The 23507-nt window shown below is 38.6% G+C and overlaps 1 pseudogene; it reads right to left on the reverse strand.

Moving 5' to 3' along the window:
• Window positions 1–23507, reverse strand: part of LOC107748180 (uncharacterized) — a 73262-nt pseudogene that overhangs the window by 3969 nt on the left and 45786 nt on the right.

The following is a 23507-nucleotide window of genomic DNA, read 5'->3' on the forward strand; positions in this document are numbered from 1 at the left end:
GCAGACATCTCGAGTGACCACTCCATCCTCAACTGCTGGATGTTCTCCGTTCAGCCAGAGTGGAGCATTAGTGCCACAACTATACTCCTCAACACACGTGTCTTGCATCTGAACACTCTGACCCTGAATGAAGAGACGGTACCAGCCATTCCAGCTGACCCAAGTGTCACACATTATTTGAGAGGAATGGTGGCTCTCCATGGATTGTCCAGGACATTGTAGTTGTAGCAGGGGTCAACATGGGGAGCTGCTGTTAAGAAACATTGGAAAATTAAATGTTGCTGACTGAATGAATATTACATATTTTTTGTACAACTGAAGTAGTGGTATGAAATCTCCAGAACACTCTTTACTTAAGCTCCCTGATACACTTGTGCTTTAAGTTATTGAAAGCTGAAGAGAGTTTATCTTGAGTTTTGAACATCTTTTATTTGTGACAAAAAAATAATAAATTACAGGGTTTCTGCAGGTATCATCAAATGCATTTTTAATGCCATTTTAATTTTTGTTTAATGCCATACACAACCCATATCACACACACTACCGGTCAAACAAAGGTTTTTAATGTTTTTAAAACAAGTGTCTTTAGCACACCAAGGCTGCAGTAATAGTAATATTGTGAAATAATATTTCAAATTAAAATAGCTCTTGTCTATGTGAATATATATTTAAAATATAATTTTTTCCTGTAATCAGAGCTGAATTTTCAGCATCATTACTCCAGTCTTCAGTGTCACATGATCCTTCAGAAATCATTCTAATATGCTGATTTGCTGCTCTGTTATGATTATTGGTGCTCAATCATTAATAATGGTTCTTACTATTATCAATATTGAACACATTTTTTCTGCTTCATATTTTTGTGGAAATCATGATCATACATTTTACTTTTCAGGATTCTTTGATGAATAGAAAGTTCAAAATAACAGCATTTATTTGAAATAATTTTATAGTAATAATTATATTTTTATAAGAACAGTTATTATGAATTGAAATAATATTTTACAATATTGCTGTTTTATTGTATTTTTGATCAAATAAATGCAGCCTTAGTAAGCATAAGAGACTACTTTCAAAAACATTAAAAAATCTTAATGATCCAAAACTTTGACCGGTTTTATGTTTTAAATTAACCATTCAATTTGACAAGGATGCAATGATGATAATCTTGGATATGTGAGAAAATCTACATAATTTAAACTGCATCATTTCTATATCAGTTCTTACTTACTAAAATCAGCTTATTTGTGATATTTGCCCCTTAAATTGATTTCCAAGTTTTGTTTTTGTTGTTGTTGTTTTTAAACTAAATAAAGGGCCATTTTTTTCCTAACCTTATAAAATGTTTGCGTTATCTTTCATATCAAATTCTTAAATTTCATTAATGAATTTAGGCCTACATTTACATTGCAAAATTACAACTGCATGAATAATGTTATGAGCTTAGCGTTTTAAGTCATTTTTTAAATACAAATATGATATGTTGGAAAAAATGCAATGATACTTTTAAATATGAGAGTAAATTGCCTGTAGGTGGTGGCAAGTGACTGTTAATAGGTGAACGTTTGAGTCATTAGTTCAACCGATTTATTTAGATGACTGATCCATTCAAGAATCAAGTAAGTGCCTATCTTTATGAATGGATCACTGAACCATTGACTCAAATGATTAATTCAAAAACGCTGAGTCATTCAGTAACGAAACACCACTGTGTGCTGCTCAGAGATTATTGAATGATAATTACTGATTTATTGAATTAATAAAATCAATGTCAAATCTGCAATCATGCTGATATTCGGGAATCAGCACCCTTGGTCGTCTTATGTTGCTTAAGGCTAAATCATATGGTATAAATATAAAAACTAAATTTTTACCATAGTATGTTTGTTCTGTGAGTTTTTTGTCAGTGCTGTTGTGCTAATTTGTAGTGATTTCTCCACAAGTTTCTCTCACACACAGAGAGACTGGCTGTGACTGTCCAGGCTGCTCGACTGGTGCGACCTTGTTGCTGTCAGTACATTATTCATCATCAATCGTCATTTACACCGAATGTAATTAAATCAGAATAATTCTCGCCAGAATAATTCTCGCCGAAATTTACGGCAAGAATTTAATTCTGTAATTAAATCAGAATAATTCTCGCCGAAATTTACTCAATTTCTTTCCGATTTTACATTTACATTCTGACCTTTTAAAGCGCCCCTGCAATGATCTGAAGGACCCACCCCTCCACCCCGGAATACATTTTTAATTTCGGAAAGTAATCTAAACCGAATGCGATTTCAACCAAGGGGCACCCTCGGATCTGATTTATGACACCTCAGATTCAATTTGACCCCCTCCAACACCCCAAAACACCTCGATTTTAACCATTCAATGCGGACATTACCGGTGTACAGTATTTAGAAAATTCACTGCTAAATTCAAACGCTTTATCTGGCGCTGAGCTAGAGACACGCTCAGTGCTTTTCATAGCCTATATCACAACTATTCAGTGTTTTCAACCACATAAAATTTATTTTAGGTTTATTTTATACTTAGAAATTTTAATTACTAGCAAAAAATAAATTTTTTAAATACACACTGATGTTTGTGAGTTAAATACACTGGTGTCTAAGGAAAGCGGCAATAATAATGACACAAGCTTCGACAGTACAAACAGAATGATAGTCGCAAGACAAGACACAGATAATAAAAATAATAAAAATAGAATAAGTAAATAGGGAATAACAATATACAAAAATATTTAAATAAAAAATAGGCAATATACAAAATAGACAATAGATGGTATTAGATGTGTGTAGTACAGGTATGTTATGTACAAATGCAAGGAAATGTAAATAAGTATGTGTGTTAAATAAATAAATGTATAAATAGTGTTTGTGTGTTACATGTTTATTGTCAAGTTAAGTGTTCATGAGATGGATTGCCTGAGAGAAGAAACAGTTCCTGTGCCTGGCCGTTCTGGTGCTCAGTGCTCTGTAGCGTTGACCAGATGGCAACCATTCAAAGAGGAAGTGTGCTGGGTTTGATTGGTCCAGAATGATTTTGCCAGCCCTTTTGCATACTCTGGATGAGTGCAGTTCTTGAAGGGTGGGGGGGGGGGGTTGTAGTGATTCGCTCAGCAGTCCGGACTATCCTACGTAGTCTTCTGAGGTCAGATTTGGTAGCTGAGCTGAACCAGACAGTTATTGAAGTGCAGAGGAAGTGCAGCCTTCTTTACAATGGAGTCTATGTGAATGTTCAGTCACTTCAGGTACAGGGAGATGGTGGTACCCAGGAATCTGAATGACTCCACTGTTGTTACAGTGCTGTCCATGATGGTGAGTGGGGGGGAGCAGGGGGGTTCCTCCTGAAGTCCACGATCATCTTCACTGTTTTGAGCGTGTTCAGCTCCAGGTTGTTGTGACTGCACCAGACAGCCAGCTCTTTAACCTCCTGTCTGTAAGCAGACAGGGAAAAGAGCAGTGGGGAGAGAACACATCCCTGGGGGGCGCCAGTGCTGATCATACGGGTGATGGATGAGAATTTTCCCAGCTTTACTAGCTGCTGCCTGTCTGTCAGGATCCACTGACAGGTGGGCACAGAGAGCTGAGTTAATTTGGACAGGAGGAGGTCTGGGATGATAGTGTTGATGGCTGAGCTGAAGTCCACAAGCAGGAACCTCACATAAGTTCCTGGTCTGTCTAGATGTTGCAGGATGTAGTGCAGTCCCATGCTGACTGCATCATCCACATACCTGTTTGCTCGGTAAGCAAATTGCAGGGGGTTCAGTAAGGGTTCAGTGATGTCCTTTAGGTGGGTTAGTACCAGTCTTTGAAATGACTTCATGACCACAGACATTAGAGTCACAGGTCTGTAGTCATTTAGTCCTGTAATTTAGGGTTTCTTTGGGATGGGGATGATGGTGGAGCGTTTAAAGCAGGAAGAGACTTCGCACAGCTCCAGTGATCTGTTGAAGATCTGTGCTCATTAAAATCGTCTGCCAGTTGTTGATTCTCCACAGTGCTGGTGGATGGTGTCTTGTGATGTCTTTCAGACCTTTCTACACTGATGCAGGGTCTTTAGCAGAACATTGGTTTCTCAACTTTTCAGAATAATTTCTCTTTGCCACTCTGATCTCCTTTGTCAGTGTGTATTTGGCCTCTTTATACAAGACTCTGTCCCCATTCCTGCAAGCATCTTCTTTGGCCTGACAGAGCTGTCTGAGTTTTGCAGTGAACCACAGTTTGTCATTGGTGTAAGTTAAATGAGTCCTGGTAGGAATGCACATATCCTCACAGAAACTGATATATGAAGTTACAGTCTCTGTGAGCTCATCCAGATCGTTGGCAGCAGCCACCGTCTTCTTTGTGCCAAATCAGCTATGACAATACACTATAAAAATTTATAAATCAATACTATCAGTTTTACTCTGACTGTTCTCTTTTATCCGTGCACATACATGCTATTATGTCATTTTCTGCCTCTGCTGGTTGGGGTCTGCAAACAGTTTGAGGTTATGAAAGGAGTCTAAAGAAGTCTGGGAAACAGTGGTGGTATAGATTTCACTAGTAATAAAGATGTCCTTTACTTCAGTATTTTACTTTGATTAACCATCAGTTACAGTCTATATACACTGTAATATATAGAGTACTGATAGTACTGATACGAATTTTGTTGTATGTCTCTCCAGTATTCATCAAGAGTGTTATAATCATAGCAGGGATCAGAGCTGGATGTTGTAGGTTCTGAGAGAATAATGACATAAAAGAGGACAATCCTGTGATGACACATACTCACTATTTATGTGGCAAACAGTTGTGTCTTTATGACAAGATAAGATATTGGGATAGCACACTAAGGAGGGATTATATAAACTGACTGAACTTACAACAAGTGTATTAGTTTATACCATTCTCTCACTAATTTAAAAAGATTTACCACCTAGATCTCAGTTCATTTTCTAGGAAATGTATCTACAGCTCTGGAAATCAGCATCAGCCATTACATTCCAGTGTCTGTTGAATTCCAACACATGGGCACACCTCATTCTGCTTAATGAAGTACTGATTAGGTGATCACCTCAACCAAATCTTATTTAGGGAGGAAAAGTATAAAAACCACTGCTGTGGTCATCACTATCCTCTTGCAATAGGACCAGCTGGATGGCAAATACAGTGCTAGTAGTATCTCGAAGTACTCATACTTGGAATTTGTGCTCTGCATTTCACCCATCCAAGTGCACACACACAGCAGTGAGTAGTGAACACACACACACCCGGAGCAGTGGGCAGCCATTTTTTTTTTTTTTTGCTGCGGCGCACTGGGAGCAGTTGGGGGTTCAGTGCCTTGCTCAAGGGTCTCAACTTAGTCGTGGTATTGAGGTTGGAAGAGGGCACTGGTCATTCACTCCCCCACCTACAATCCCTGCCGGTACCAAGACTATTAGATAGATTAAACTATTTAAATATTGACCATGCCAAAAGTGTTGAAAAGAAAAGTTTGCCTGAGGAAAAGGAGGATTCAATTCTGGCTTTACTGGCAGAGGGATACAGTGAGTGTCAGGTTGCTTTCATCCTTAAAATTTCAAAGACAGCGGTTCATAAGGAAAAGGTCAAGCTGCAGACTTTGGGGACAACAAAGCAACAGACCGGCAGAGGGCGAAAACGACTATCCACTGACCGTGATGACCGCCAACTCATTTGAATGTTACTCAACAACTGTAGGATGACATCAAGTGACCTACATAAAGAATTGCAAACGACAGCTGGGGTGAAGTGCACAGACAAAGAAACAAAGAAGAGCCAGGCTGAGGTTTATAAAAACCATAAGGACTACAAGCCACAGTGTCTCACACCCACTGTGAAATTTGGTGGCGGATCGGTGATGCTCTGGGGGTGCTTCAGCTAGGCTGGATTCAGGCACATTTGTCTTTGTCAAAGGCACAAGAATCAAGCCATGTACAAGATTGTCCTGGAAGAAAACTTGCTTCCTTCTGTTCTGACAATGTTCCCCAACTCTGAGGATTGGCTTTTCCAGTAGGACAATGCTCCATGCCACACAGCCAGGCCAAACAAGGTGTGGATGGAGGATCACCAGATCAAGACCCTGTCATGGCCAGCCCAATCTCCAGACCTGAACCCCATTGAAAACCTCTGGAGTATGATCAAGAGGAAGATGGATGGTCACAAGCCATCAAACAAAGCCGAGCTGCTTGAATTTTTGTGCCAGGAGTGGGATAAAGTCACCCAACAGCAATGTGAAAGACTGGTGGAGAGCATGCCAAGATGCATGAAAGCTGTGACTGAAAATCAGGGTTAGTCCACCATTGATTTCTTCCTTTGTTAAACGCTGAACACTTCCTAAATCAAAACATTAGTATTGTGTTGTTTAAAAATGAATATGAACTTGTTTTGTTTTGCATTATTTGAGGTCTGAAAACACTGCATCTTTTTGATTTTGACTAGTTGTCATTTTCTGCAAATAAATGCTCTAAACTAGGGATGTGCATCTCCATAACTGAGGCCAAAGCAATATGCACCTCGATGCATAGCCAACGATACGATACATTAAAGATACTTATGAAGCAGCTACCGATGCGATATGATTCACCCAGATGTGTAAAGAGTACCTGAAGACTTTACTTGAGTAAAAGTACAATCACTCCACTACACGTTACAAGTCACCAATTCCAAAACAACTTGAGTAAACGTCTTAGAGTATCTGATTTGAACAGTACTTAAAGGGGTCCTATTATGCTTTTTCACTTTTTTAATTTTAGTCAGTGTGTAGTGTGTATGTTTGGGCATAAAAAAGATCTAGAAAGTTACAAATCTCAAAGTCCACTCCAAAGGGAGATATTTAGTTTTTTAAAAATCCATTTTCAAGAACTACAGCAAACGGCTCGTTTGGACTACAGCGTTGGTTTCCGGGCTTTGTGATATCACAAAGCGGCCCATTAGAATTCCTTCAAAAAGGTATCTTAAGTATAACGGATAAATAAAATAATGTTAAGTAAAATTAAAAAGTCAAAGCCTTCTTGCAATGGATGTGCTGGTTTCGGCCTCATTGCTGACTGCAGTCATGTCCTCATCTCATATATAAAACACCTGTGATTCACAACTACTTGCTAAGGAACTCGCATTCACGTAAAGTAGCCTTGTTGACAAGTTTGGGTGAGTAAGAGCAAAACTCATAAGGTATACTTTTGGTGTGCTGTAGTGGGCAGTATCACATATTTTGTAGCAGAAATAAACTGCTGTAGAAAAATTTAGGTGCCATGCAAAATGTAATGTGTAACTGCAACACTAATTTCAAATGTAGAGGAGTAAAGAGTACAGATACTAATTCAAAAATGTAGTGAAGTAGAGAGTAAAAGATGCTAATATCTTTGATACTCAGTAAAACTACAAAGTATCCGAAAAGATACTCAAGTACAGTAATTACATTTACTCAAATACTTTACACCCTATTATGATGCAGTGTGATCCGATTTCTATTCGATTCAACACAATTCGATTCAATGCAATATGATGCAATGGGGGGAAAAAAATTATGATGCTATGCAATTCAATATGTTACAGATAGTTTCCATTAATTTCTTTGGTTCATTGTAATTATTTAGTGGAATATACAGTTCTACCTTTGCCATGTTAATCTATATTCTATGTAACTCTCAGGACATGCCTCGGTCTCCGTAGTGTATTCCTTCTCTGCTAATGTTTCCACTGCTAAAAGGACATACTATCATAACAAAATTAACAATTCGTCTAACTCTCGCATGCTCTATAAAACATTTTCCTCGTTCCTTTGTCCTCCCCCTCCTTCATCAACTCTAACAGCTGACAACTCTGCCACATTCTTCATTAATAAAATTAAAACCATCAGTGCACAATTTTCCACACCACAATCTGTCAAGCACATCTTACCAGCAAACATTCACTCGTTCACATCCTTTTCTTCACTCTCTGAGGCAGAAGTCTCCAAACTCATCCTTTCTAATCATCCTACTACTTGTCCGCTTGATCCTATTCCATCTCATCTCCTTCAAGCCATTTCTCCTGCAGTTGTACCTGCACTCACATCATTAACACATCCCTTCACACTGGTGTTTTTCCCTCAGCATTCTAACTCTCGCATGCTCTATAAAACATTTTCCTCGTTCCTTTGTCCTCCCCCTCCTTCATCAACTCTAACAGCTGACAACTCTGCCACATTCTTCATTAATAAAATTAAAACCATCAGTGCACAATTTTCCACACCACAATCTGTCAAGCACATCTTACCAGCAAACATACACTCGTTCACATCCTTCGAGTGTAGGCAGAAGTCTCCAAACTTATCCTTTCTAATCATCCTACTACTTGTCCGCTTGATCCTGAGAGGATTCCAAATCTTCAATACTTATCTTGCTGGATCTATCCGCTGCTTTTGACATGGTTAACCACCAGATCCTCCTGTCAACCCTATTGGCAAAGGGCATCTGAGGAACCGCACTCCAGTGGTTTGAGTCTTACCTTTCAGATAGGTCCTTCAAGGTATCTTGGAGAGGTGAGGTGTCCAAGTCGCAACATCTAACTACTGGGGTGCCTCAGGGCTCAGTTCTTGGACCACTTCTCTTCTCTGTCTACATGGCATCACTAGGTTCTGTCATTCAGAAACATGGCTTTTCATATCACTGCTATGCTCTATGACACTCAACTCTACCTCTCATTCCATCCTGATAATCCGACGATAGCTGCTCGCATCTCAGCTTTGTCTAAAGGTGTGTTCACACTTGTCATGTTTGGTTCGATTAAAACGAACCCTGGTGCGATAGTTCTGTTAGTGCGGTTCGTTTGAGTAAGTGTGAATGCTGCCATCCGAACCCTGGTGCGCACCAAACAAGTGGACCTAGACAGCTAAAATGATGGGTCTCGGTCCGCTTCCAAACAAACTCTGGTGCGGTTTGAATTAAATATGAACGCAGCATGAACCAAAAACTTCTAAATGAACCAAAAACAGGAATCAAAAACAATAATGACAAAATGCGACGCTATGCGACATGATTTAACGACGCGGAACGAGCGGTACCATCCAAAACAAAATGAGCAGAGGGCAAACGTGGAGCAACGAGGAGGTAAAGTGCCTTTTATGAGCTCTTCGTGAGTTCGCAGGTGGTGAAAATAAAGTCATAAGTACACGCAGCAATGAGCGCGCTTAGTCCAGCAGATGGCATTATGTGTGTTCGACTTAAAGTGGCGCTGAGAAGACCGATCTCTGAATGGGTACTTTGATGTCATACACGATCAGTCTGCGCAGCACCACTTTAAGTCGAACACAGCTTTTGTTTGGGGTATTCGGTGAGTTCTGTCGCGAAATATACGTCATTCAAACCGACCAATCAGGTTGTGAACGTATCACTGTGCCTTTACGTTCAGTATCTTTAGGTACGCTGTCAAAAATGCCATTGTGAACGCTCAGCGGACCAGGACCAAATGTATCGTTTTCTTTTTTGGTCCAGACCAAACGAACCAAGAGAACCGAACTACAAGTGTGAACGCACCCTAACAGACATTTCTTGCTGGATGAAGGACCATCACCTTCAACTCAACCTTGCCAAGACAGAACTACTTGTGGTTCCATCAAACCCATCGTTTCATCACAATTTCACCATCCAGTTAGGCACATCAACCATAACTCCTTCAAAAATAGCCAGAAAGCTTGGAGATATGATTTATGATCAGCTGACTTTCTCAGACCACATTGCTAAAACTGCCTGGTCCTGCAGATTTGCTTTATTCAACATCAAGAAGGTCAGGCCTTTTCTTTTGGAACATGCTTCACAACTCCTTGTTCAAGCATTTGTTCTGTCCAGGCTGGACTATTGCAATGCTCTCTTGGCAGGTCTTCCAGCCAGTTCTATCAAACCTTTACAATTAATCCAGAACGCGGCAGCAAGATTCATTTTTAATGAGCCAAAAAGAATGCACGTCACACCTCTGTTTATCAATTTGCACTGGCTACCAATAGCTGCTCGCATAAAATTCAAGGCATTAATGTTTGCCTACAAAACCACCACTGGCTCTGCACCCCTTTACCTAAATTCATTACTTCAGAGTTATGTGCCGTCTAGAAGCTTGCGTTCTGCAAAGTGACCGTCGCTTTATTGTGCCATCCCAAAGAGGCACAACATCACTTTCACAGTCTTTTAAATTAAATGTTCCCTCCTGGTGGAATGATATCTTCAAGAATCGGCTAAAAACACATCTCTTCAATCTTTTTTGACCTTAACTCTAGCACTCTCTATTCTAATTCTATTTATAAAAAAAAAAACTAACACTAGCTTTTCTAATCTTTTTGTATTCTATCTATTTGTTTTCTTTTTATTTATTATACAATTATCAAAAGCAAAAAAGGCCTCTAACACAAGCTTACTCTATTCTTTTTCTATTCTATCTGTTTTTCTTTTTATTTATTATATAATTAAAAAAAACTTTGCTACATGTACTGTGTTAAGCGAACTGAGACTTGTTATAGCACTTGCATATCATTGCCCTTTTGTTGATTTAGATTTCTTCCATTGTCCTCATTTGTAAGTCGCTTTGGATAAAAGCGTCTGCTAAATGACTAAATGTAAATGTAAATGTTGTGATACGTCATATTCGTGTAGCAGCAGTGGTGATGAGAGAACGCGCTTGATAAACAGTTTAGAGAGGAGAAATCAATCTACATATAAAATATTGGTCACTTTATAAATAATAAAGGTATAGCATATCTACTAATAATTATATATAAATAAATCGGTTTTACCTATGCAAATATGTTAGAAATGATGCATCGCAATACAAATGCCAACTTATCCAATGCACACTTTTTTAAATCGATGCATCACACCATTAACTTTTATGTCGATGCACTCATGCGAATCGGTGAATCTTACCATCTCTACTCTAAACGGCAATATGTTTATTTGGGATTTGGAAAAACATGTTGTCAGTAGTTTATAGAATAAAACAAAAATGTTAATTTCACTCAAACACATACCTATAAATACTAAAACAAGAGAAACTGATAATTTTGCAGTGGTCTCTTAATTAAGTTTTTCCAGAGCTGTATATAAAAAGTTGGTGCAGGGCTTTGGGTGCCTGTGCCTTTCGGAGCTCAAAAACGCTCCGCAATTTTTCAGTGTAAATCTCTGGTGGAAAATAGAAATGTAGCACACTCCCATTATTTCCATGTTACAACTATTTCAGTCCGCATCAGCAACATATATTAGTCTGCATCAGTTCTAGTTAGTCAGATTGTGAGTACGTCCATTCTTAATTAACAGGGTATGTGTGGAGTAGCATACCAAATTAGTGAAAGTATAAATATTTCAGGTTACATGTGTTAATGAGAGAAGCCTGTAAATATTTATGTTCTGTTTATGTTTCTTCTGAGATTTGACATGGCTTTCTTTTCCTACCTGAATTCTTTTATATCTTGCAACATTCAAAATTAACATTTGGACACAACAAATACTACATTAGGTCAATTCTAAGATATTTTCTGTGCGTTTGTGTACTTAGAGCCTGTGTTATTAAACACACACATTGAGTTTCTATGTTTTATGGGGACATTCCATTGACGTAATGGTTTTTATACTGTACAGTACTTTTCTATCCCCTTACTGTAACCCTACCCCTCACACAAAACTTTATCAATTTTTAGATTTTCAAAAAGATCATTCTGTATGATTTATAAGCTATTTTCCTCATGGGGAGCAAAAAAAAACACCCCACAAGGTCAAAATAACTGTTATTACTATCCTTGTAGGGACATTTGGTCCCCATAACATAATGAATACCAGGACCACACACACAGAGTGCCTTCTAGTTTTCAAATTAGTAATAGTTTCTTGGACAAATCATTTCAGCTAGCAACTGCAGATCCTGAATTGAGTACATATGGTGAAATGGAAAATAACTAGACAACAACTACAACAAAATATTGAACCCTATTTAATCTGTTAAACTTTTTACATGTGTCACAAGCACATCACATGGGTCTGATTTGCTCATGTAAAATAATAATCCTCCAGATTGTTATAAAACACATTATATTACCAGTCCTTGTGATTTCGTTTGTGGTTTCTGTGGTTGTGGTTTTGGCTGTAGTTCCGGTTGTGGTTGTCTCTGACATGACAAGTAGACTAGTATATTATAGTATAATAGAATATTACACAAAATAATAGTCTCTTAAATAAACAAAGGGCACATGTAAATATTTACCTGCACAATATGCCAAATTGCTTGTAGTTGGACTCACAAACTCATAGACATAATAATCTCCTGGACAGGCTTTGACTTTATTTGGACAATTTATTTGGCTTTGATTGGACTGGACAAATGTACACTATGAAATTATGTTATATAAATGTATGAAAAACGATCAAATTCCACTCAGACTCTGTCTCTTTTCTCTGTATTACTTCTGTCTAATGTGATATTTACTGATCTTTTCTGGGGAAATTAATTTTATTATGAATTGTTCTAGAATACACCCTTATGTAATGGGTCAAATGAAAATAAATTATAATAATAATAAAATAAGATGCTTGTGAGGGTGAAAGTCAAGACAATACTTTACCAGAGGTTATGATTGGTGGAGTAATGGAATCTATGGGTGGGATTGTCTCTGATGTTGTAGACACTGATGCGATGGACTGACTTGTGGCTTCTGGTATTAAGAATATTTTTATATCAACAACATTTTCAAACAAAATCCAAAAAAGACTAAATGTCACTAAATGCTCACCTGCACAGTAAGCTCCACAAAAAAAAGGCTTGACAAACTCATAAACATAGTAATTTCCAGGACAGGCTTTGACTCGTATAGGGTGGGATTTGTAATCACAGCAGCCACTCCATATACTTGCACAGACCTGACAGGTGACCACTCCATCTTCCAGCTGTGGATGAGGGCCGTCGAGCCACAGTGGAAATTCAGTGCCACACATGCCTTGATGAACACATGATTCTGGCATCTGGGCATTTTGACCATTGTAGAACAGCCTGTACCAGCCTTTCCACTCCACATTATAATCGCACCTAGCATGGTGGTAATTGTTATTATAGTAATAGTTGTCAGTGGCTCTCCTAGGCTCATCCAGACTGGTGTCGTTGTAGCAGGGATCATCGCTTGGGGTGGTGAAAGGTACTATTATGAAATAGTAAAAAGAGTTCATTATATACTGAAGATTATATCTGGCCATGTGTAAGATAATATTTAATAGGCCTGCATAAGCAGTTGTCATTCAAAAGTCTACAATACAATTTATGATACGCATCAAGTATAACGATTTATGACTGTACCTGCACAATACACAGGAGCTGGGATTGAAACTGCTGGCCTAATAAATTTGTAGACATAATAATTTCCGGGAAAAGCTTTGACTTGGATTGGTTCAGATCTGTAGTAACTGCACTGATCATAGCGAGAGCCGTAAATTTCACGAGTAACAACTCCATCTTCTAGCTGAGGATGAGAACCACCAAGATACAGAGCACTATAACCTCCACATGACATGTAAGTCGCACACCACTCAGGCATCTGAGCACTTGATCCTTTAATGAAGAGTCGATGCCAGCCATCCCATTCTACACAAGTTCATCATGTCCATGTCCATTTATATAGCCATACATAGACCAGTAATTGAGTGTGCTTCTCCAGTAGTTGTCAAGTATGTTGTAGTTATTGCATGGGTCATAATCTGTGTTAGTATGAGATGATGAGATCAAACAAGGAACTTTGTGAGGGCAAACCAATCAAACATCATAATAAAAATTAGAAACTTCAACCATTTGTACTGTGCATTACAGGATATAGTGATGCTACAAGTTCATGCATAAAAAGTGCCATACATTTTAAAAATGATTTTAAAGTTTTTTTTGTTTTTTAAAGAAAATTAAGGATATGCTTTTATTAGTAGTAGTAGTAGTAGTATATACAACTTACTGAAGGTGGTGCTGTATCCAGAGATAATATCTGGTCTCACGGTGGAAACCACCTGTGAAATAGTGCTGACATCTTAGATAGATAGATAGATAGATAGATAGATAGATAGATGAGATATCTGTCAGTACTGAAATAATTTTACAAATGTTTAAAAGACTTGTGGGAAAAAAAACTGTACCTGTGCAGTATCCTGAACACCAGGTTTGTGGATTCACAAGTTCATAGACATAGTAATTGCCTGGACACGCTTTCACTCTGATGGGGCTTGACTTGAAATCACAGCAGCTACTCCAATAATAACCACAACAGACCTCTCTGATCACCACTCCATCCTCTATCTGAGGGTGAGGACCATTGAGCCAAAGACTGAGTTCTGTGTTACAGCTGTATGAACTAATACAGGTCTCTGACATCTGGATGTTCATTCCATAGTAGAAAAGTCGGTACCAGCCATTCCAGGAGAAAGATTCATCACAAAAGTAACCTCCACTTTCATTGTTGGCTCTCCAGGGATGATCCAGAGACTCATAGTTGTAGCAGGGATCACTGCTGATGCTTTGGAAAGTAACTGTCATGGAGTTTGTAAAAGTACTGTTAAAATACTGTATGTACACGGAACACAATGAAGGGAAAACCTAATGTTATGATTTTGAGCAATTATATTTTAACCAGTGTTGGGCAGTCAGGCCCAAAATGGGGCAAGAAGGGATTTGCACATTCAAGATCAAACATTATTTCGTTAAACCTTCTCATCAGCTCTGATTCAACTAAAAAGTTACACAAATAAGAAAGCATATATTACAACATGCTCATATACATTATGCATATTAAATGTTAAATGGTTGGTTTGAAGTAGTAAGATTTGAGGAATTGTGTTAAAACTAACATGAGCATTTGGTGCTCATATGGTGGGTGTGGGGAAACTTACAGAATGTTAAAACATATTTAATTTCATTAACCAGTTCATTAAGATGTATGTTAAATTAACTTAATTTATAAATAATAGAGCATTTACTCTTGATAATGACATTTAAAAAAAAAGAAAATCATCATCAAAAAAAAAAAAAAAAAATCCCAGACAAAAGAAGTTAAAATTGCACCTGCGCAGTATGAAGGAATGTAGATCGACACATCTGGCTTGACAAGTTTATAGACGTAATAATCCCCTGGACAGGCTTTGACTTGGATGGATGTGGATCTGTAGGTGCCACACTGGTGCCCATATGTTCCTAAAACTTCAAGGGACACCACTCCATCCTCAAGAGTTGGATGAGAACCGTTGAGATACAGTCCAGTGTAACCACCACATCCCACATAACTCACACACAACTCAGACATCTGGGCACTTTCTCCATTCAAATACAGCCGATACCAGCCACTCCATTCAACAAGGGTGTCATCATGGTCATAGTACTGATATTGCCGTATGTCTCTCCAGTATTCATCAAGAGTGTTATAATTATAGCATGGATCAGAGCTGGAAGTTGTAGGATCTGAGAAAAAAATGATGTAAAAGAGGACAATCCAGTGATGATACATACTCACTACTCATGTGGAAAACAATCGTGTCTTCATGACAAGATAAGATATTGAGGATAGCATACTAAGAAGGGACTATATAAACTGACTTCACCCACAAGTATATTAGTTTATACCATTCTCTCACTAATTTAAAAAAATTACCACCAAGATCTGTTCATTTTCTAGGAAATATGTCTAATTTAGGAGATGCATTGAAAGATCACTCAAAGTTTTTTTTCTTAAATCAGCATCTCTACATGTATGGCAGCCATTCTATTACAATGTATGTTGAATTCCAACACATTGGCACACCTTATTCTGCTTAATGAAGTATTGATTAGGTGATCACCTCATCCAAATCTTATTTAGAAAAAGCATAAAAACCACTGCTGCACGTCATCACTTTCTTCTTGCAATAGGACCAACTGGATGGCAAAAACAGTGCTAGTAGTACCTCAAATTTTAACTACTGACCATGCCAAAAGAGCTGAAAAGAAAAGTTCTGAGTGAGGAAAAGAAGGTTTCAATTCTGGATTTACTGGCAGAGGGATACAGCAGTGGCGTTCCGTCCATATAAGCTGTGAATGCTCCGCATACCCAGGCCGTCTGAGAGAATGAGTTCATGGGATAATTAATATAAACATGATTATAATTTGATCCCTTGTCATTTGAGATGTAATTAAAGCTTAATAAAGTTTAGGGAATAAGTACGTAAAATTATTTATTTGACAAACAACTGTAATATTCTGTAAAAAACATCGTAACCGCAGATATTTTCATGCTTTCTCAAGCAAAGCTAATTTTGAAAGTCCACTGAAAACCTATCTTTCATTTTTGGTCATAGGCAGCGTTGCAGATATACATTATTGTCAACATGCCTAAGTGGTCAATTTAAAAATATATATAAAAATGTATATAAAATGTTAAATAATAACAAACATTAGGAAAAAAGAGGAAACAATATCGAAATTTTTCGTATGCTTGTGTCGCTTACAGTTAAAGTCCCATCGTGCTGACTCCTGCGTTCCTTCCTCCCTCAATGTCAGCAGTGACCATCTGACTTTCGGCCTCGGCGCAAGCTCAGCTGCCGCTCTAGGCAAAACACTGTTGTGCCGCCCCCATTTCACACTCACAATTAAACACGATCTTTAAGATGCATGTGAACGACTGGAGATTTTGTTCATTAATACAATTGCACTAAAATAAAAGCAGACACAAGCATGCTTTCGCCACTATCATTCCGGTCCCCAAAAAAAACTTCATTCCTGGACCTAATGACTACAGACCTGTCGCTCTCACGTCTGTGGTCATGAAGTCAAGTGAAAGACTGGTCCTGGCCTACCTGAAGGACATCACTGGACCCTCTTCAGTTTGCATACAGAGCAAACAGGTCTGTGGATGATGCAGTCAACATGGGACTGCATTATATTCTGCAACATCTTGATAGACCTGGGACTTACATAAGGATCTTGTTTGTAGACTTCAGTTCAGCCTTCAATACTATCATGCCTGACCTTCTCTCAGCCAAACTGACGCAGCTCTCCGTGCCCACCCCAATCTGTCAGTGGATCACCAGCCTCCTGACAGACAGGCAGCAGTTAGTTAGGCTGGGCAAACTCACATCCAGGACTCTCACGATCAGCACTGGCGCCCCTCAGGGATGTGTGCTCTCCCCACTACTCTTCTCCCTGTATACGAACGAATGCACTGCAAAAGACCCCTCTGTCAAGCTCCTGAAATTTGCAGATGACACTACCATCATCGGCCTCATCCAGTACGGTGACGAGCTTGCTTACAGAGAGGAGTTTAAAGAGCTGGCTGTCTGGTGCAATCACAACAACCTGGAGCTCAACACGCTCAAAACAGTGGAAATGATCGTGGACTTTAGGAGAAACCCCCCAGCACTCACCCCACTCACCATCATGAACAGCACTGTAACAACAGTGGAGTCATTCAAGTTCCTGGGCACCACCATCTCTCAGGACCTGAAGTGGGACATTCACATAGACATAGGCCCAGCAGAGGCTGTATTTCCTTCACCAACTGAGGAAATTCAGCCTGCCACAGGAGCTGCTCAGACAGTTCTACTCGGCCATCGAGTCTGTCCTGTGTACATCCATAACTGTCTGGTTTGGTTCAGCTACCAAATCAGACATCAAGAGACTACAACAGACAGTCAGGACTGCTGAGAGGATTATTGGTGCACCCCTGCCCAACCTCCAAGATCTTTACACCTCCAGATTGAGGAAAAGGGCTAAGAAAATCACTTTGGACCCCACACACCCAGCCCACTCTCTCTTCGAACTGTTGCCTTCTGGTTGGCGCTACAGAGCACCAACCACCAGAATAGCCAGGCACAAGAACAGTTTTTTTTCCCACAGGCTATATTCAGCCTGAACAATTAAAACATTCATAACTATACATTTTCCATCATAACTGACACATTTATACATATAATCCGAAAATTGTACATTTGTAAACTGCACACTTGCAAATAACACATCTGTACATTCATTTAAACATATTACATGTTTTTTCTCTATATTTCTACTTCTATATATAGTGCATTATTTAATTTTCTGTTTTTCTTATATTAGTGTTATATTCCATCTCTACAGTGTAATTTCTATGTTTGCACTATCATGTATGCTTGCACTATGTCCATACTTTCTTCTGCACTGGAAGTTCCTGTCGCCATGTCAAATTCCTTGTGTGTGTAAACATACGTGGTATGATTGTTGATATCAAGAATTCATATCCTGAGAATGAATAAAAGTCAAAACGGCTTGCCATACTGTTTGGAATTATTTTTGTTTTCATTGTCCTGCTCGTTTGATATAACCTTAGTATCGTGACAATGGCCAACTGACTGTACATTATTAATTATCCCTGTGTATTGCTGCCGATTTTATGAACTCCGCACTGAAAAACAAATGTGTGGCACCTTCAATCTGAGCAGATTATATTTTAGAAATAGTGATTTTAACTTTGAATCGGTCAATTGTGCAGCCTTAAAACCTAACTTTGAGGTGAAGATTTTTTTTTTCCCTTGTCTAAAAACACATCTGCATGCATCAGGAAATGGACTGAACACAAAACTGTTTAGGATTTGTGCATTTCATAAATGTCACAAACACATTGTGTTTGGTTTATCTAATAGAATTTTGTCTTAATACAATAAAAAAAAAAAAATTTAACGTTGTAAATAAAATTGAACAAAAAAAAGGTTTATTTTGGGGTCTGATGTGAAGGACTGCTAAAATATGATAAAGTTTCAAGGTTTCATATCCAGAGACAGGGATCTTTCACTGAATTATTCCTATTACACTTCTTGATTATTTCACTGCTTAAGTACCTATTAACAGCTATTAAATATTATGGCCATATATTAGCACATTTATGATTATCTGTGGCTCTGTGCCTATGGTTGAACCACTTTAATATAGCTTAATTGTGGACCTGATTTGCTCATGCAAAACAATAATCCTCCTGATTGTAACAGCACATTAGTCGTAATGTCCATAGTACTTTATGTGGTTGTAGTTTCAGTTGTGGTTGTCTTCGGCATGAGAGTAGTAGTGGTAGTGCTTATGTTGCTTACATCTGAATTATAAATATCACATAATAAAACTACAATCTCTTACATAAAATTATCTATTTAATAGGTATTAGTATCTAATAATAAGCACTAGTATATATTTAAAAAAGGTACTAGTCACAAGTGAAATAAATACTAGTCAAAACGGAATAGTTGATATCTGGATGACAGATCCCCATCGAAGTCAAAGGCAAAAATGTTAAATGTGTTACTAGTAACAACAGAATAGTTACTAGTCACCAATAAATAATTACTAGTAGTATCTATTTAATAGCAGCTAGTATCTAATGAATAAGTACTAGATCTATTTAATAGGTACAATTATCTAATGAATAAGTACTAGTATCTTTTTAAAAATGTACTACTACTTAAAGAATAAGCACTAGCAGCCAACAAATAAGGCAAGGCAGGCAAGGCTATTTTATTTCTAGAGCACATTTAAAATGGCCACTGCGGACCAAAGTGCTGTACAGTAAAAACATAACTTCACAGAAACATATGCCGACAACATAATGTTAAAAGAATTAAACATCCAACAATACAATAAAAATAAAACAAATTAAAAAAAGTTAAAGATCAAAGATAAGTCTTAAGATAAGATTTAAAACGTCCAATATCAGGAGACAGCCTAATGTACAGTGCATTCAGAAAGTATTCAGACCCCCTTCACTTTTTTCAATTTTGTTATGTTGCAGCCTGTATGTTGATACTACAATAGTTTAGTTTAAATTATTTTTTTCCCATTAATCTGCACTCCGTACCTCATAATGACAAAGTGAAAACAGAATTTTAGAAATCTGTAAATTTATTAAAAAGATAAAACTGAAATATCACATTTATATAAGTATTCAGACCCTTTACTCAGTACTTAGTTGAAGCACCTTTGGCAGCAAGTACAGCCTCGAGTCTTTTTGGGTATGATGCAACAAGCTTTGCACACCTGGATTGGGGGATTTCCTGCCATTCTTCTTTGCAAATCCTCTCAAGCTCGTCAGTTTGGATGGGGACCATCGGTGGACAGCCATTTTCAGGTCTCTCCAGAGATGTTCGATAGGTTCAAGGCAGGGCTCTAGCTGGGCCACTCTAGGACATTCACAGAGTTGTCCCTAAGCCACTCCTGTGTTGCCTTGGCTGTGTACTTAGGGTCATTGTCATGTTGGAAGGTGAACCTTTGGCCCAGTCTGAGGTCCTGAGAGCTGTGAAACAGGTTTTGATTGAGGATGTCTCTGTACTTTGCTCCATTCAGCTTTCCCTCAACCCTGACCAGTCTCCCAGTCCCTGCCGCTGAAAAACACCCCCACAGCATGAGGCTGCTACCAGCACACTTTACTTTTGGGATGGTACTCTGCAGGTGATGAGCTGGTTTCCTTCAAACATGATGCTTAGAATTGAGGTTCATCAGACCAGATAATCTTGATTTTCAGAGTCTGATGGTCCTTTAGGTGCTGTTTTGCAAATTCCAAGTGTGTTTTCACGTGTCTTCACTGAGGAGAGGATTGAGTTTGGCCACTCCGCCATAAAGCCCAGATCAGTGGAGTGTTGCAGTGATGTTTGTCCTTCTGTAGGTTTCTCACATCTGCATATGATAATGGTTCTCAACTAGAGTGACCATCAGGTTCTTGGTCACCAGTCTAGACAAGGCTCTTCTCCATCAATTGCTCAGTTTGGCTGGGCGACCAGCTCTTGGAAGAGGCCTGGTTGTGCCAAACGTCTTCCATTTGAGAACTATGGAAGACACTGTGCTCTTGGGAACCTTCAGTGCAGCAGAATTTTTTTTTGTAGCCTTCTCCAGATCTGTGCCTCGATACAATCCTGTCTCTGAGCTCTGCAAGCAGTTCCTTTGACCTCATGGCTTGGTTTTCGCTCTGATATGCATTTTCAGCTGTGAGGCCTTTTAAAGAGAGGTGTGTGCCTTTTCTAATCATATCCAATCAATTTAATTTACCGCAGGTGGACTCCAATCAAGGTGCAAAAACATCTCAGCAATGATCAAGAGAAATGGGAGGCACCTGAGCTTACATTTCAAGTGTTGTTGCAATACTTGTGTAAATGTGATATTTCAGTTTTATCTTTTTAATAAATTTACAGACATTTCTAAAATTCTGTTTTCACTCTGTCATTATGAGGTACGGAGTGTAGATTAATGAGAAAAAAAAGAATTTAAACAATTGTAGTATCAGGCTGCAACATATCAAAATTTAAAAAAGGGGAAGGGGGTCTGAATACTTTCTGAATGCACTGTATGATGGTAAGTCATTCCACAATCTAGGGGCGGCAATTGAAAAAGCACAATCTCCTTTTAATTTCAAACAAAATAGAGGGACAGAGAGCATCATGCTATTGGAAAACCGTAATGTTCTAAAGCAATTTCTAGGGAGAAGGAGATCTGTAATATATTCAGGAGCTTGACCATGTAATCCCTTGTAAACAAAGAGTAACACCTTAAATTTGATGCGATATTCAGCCGGCAGCCAGTGCAAAGAAGCGAGATTCTGTGAAATATGGTCCCTCTTTCTAGTTCCGATAAGGAACCTGGCAGCGGCATTCTGTACCAGTTGCAGACAGGGTAAGGAAGATTTAGACACACCAAGGTACAGTGAGTTACAGTAGTCAAGCCTAGAAGTGATAAAAGCATGAATCACAGTCTCCAAATCCTTTACCGATAAAAGTTTTCAACTTCGCGATAGATCTAAGATGATAAAAACAGTTTTTAACAACTGCGCTGATTTGTTTATCGAACTTTAGTCGATTATCAAAAATCACTTCTAAGTGTTTTACATGTGCATGGGGGTTAGCAGATAGCGAGCTTAACTGATTGTTGCTCAGAGTAATAGAGGCCGGTGGGACAAAAACTATAGTCTCAGTCAGTCAGTCATTGGAGTCATTCAGTGTTAGAAAATTAACAGCCAGGCAAGATCTAACCTCAGTCAGACAATTCAGCAGAGAAAGTATGTTATAGTTATTCTTATGGTTTAACGGAAAATATACCTGCATGTCATCAGCGTAAAAATGATATGGAATATTGTACATTTGAAACGTATGTCCCAGAGGAAGCAGGTATAGTGAGAACAAAAGCGGGCCCAAAATAGAACCCTGAGGCACACCACAGTTTAAAGGAGCTGAGGAGGAAGAGAAATTTACAACCTCCACCGAAAGTGATCTGTCGGAGAGGTAGTATTTAAACCACTCTAGTGCAGAACCTTGAACGCCTACACAATTTCTTAATATTTCAAGTAAGATTGCATGGTCAATAGTATCGAAAGCCGCACTTAGGTCTAAAAGGACTAATATGGAAGACTTTCCTAAGTCTGCTGCTACTAAAAGGTCATTCAACACCTTTATCAAGGCTGACTCCGTACTGTGATGTCTCCTAAAACCCGACTGATGCTTGTCTAACAGATTATTAGAATTGAGATATACAGTCAACTGAGGAAAAACCACTTTCTCCAAAACTTTAGATAAAAAAGAACATTTTGAAATAGGGCGGTAACTATCAAGGCAACAAGGATAAAGGCAGGCCTTTTTCCTAAGAGGATTTACAACTGTGTACTTTAAAATTAGGGGAACAGCGCCTTGGGATAGACTACTATTTAATATGAATTCAGTTTAATTTCATATCAATTTATTATAAATTATATTTTCATGGCCACAGAAAATAACTTTCTTACAGTATTAATGTATTAGAGCACGTATCTAGATCGGAAATCGAAAAAGGGACATTATTCACAAGTGGTGACAGAATCAGAAACTCATGTAATTCATGCACAAAAGTTTTATTAACTAAACGCTAACACATAACTAGTCTAAACAAACAAACGAATAAACATACACTCACGCATACATGGGGGAAGGGCAAGTGAGACTGGATGAAACCGTTAGAAAAACCAGAGAATGCAGTTATGGAAAATGAGTCAGAACCACCTAAGTTAAAAACCATCAGTGCTGTTTTACAAGGGGGTCTACAGCTTATACTAAACCTCTGTTCCGTTTAGTTAAATGTACAATACTTGCATTGCCTTGGTCGTCGAACGAGTGTCCGGATGCAGTCTCGGATGAAAGTTTTGACGGTTTGAAGGTTGGGTGGTGTTGGAGTTCTTCACGTTCTTCCGGGTTTGAAGGGTGATGAACTCCAAAAGTTGTTATTCTGACTCGGTGGTGATTGGGAGAGTTTTCTCATAGATGAAGGTGATGATTGAAGAGCGCAGAGCTCGAGAGACGTCAGCTGAAATCCGAGGATTTTTGGTGAATGGAAAGACAAGGCCACAGCCTGGCACAAACTTAGGCGTCCAGAAGAGTTCAGCATCCCCATCTTCTCAGAATCTAAAAGAACCTAGACTGAAGGCGGGTCACTGATGTGATTGCCTTTATCTTCTATCAAGGTCACACCTCTGGGGGATCAAAGAGCCAATGGGGTCTTGACCTTTTGGAG

This window comes from Sinocyclocheilus rhinocerous, unplaced genomic scaffold, assembly GCF_001515625.1.
Source record: "Sinocyclocheilus rhinocerous isolate Xijiao unplaced genomic scaffold, SAMN03320098_v1.1 scaffold522, whole genome shotgun sequence".
NCBI classification, from domain to species: domain Eukaryota; kingdom Metazoa; phylum Chordata; class Actinopteri; order Cypriniformes; family Cyprinidae; genus Sinocyclocheilus; species Sinocyclocheilus rhinocerous.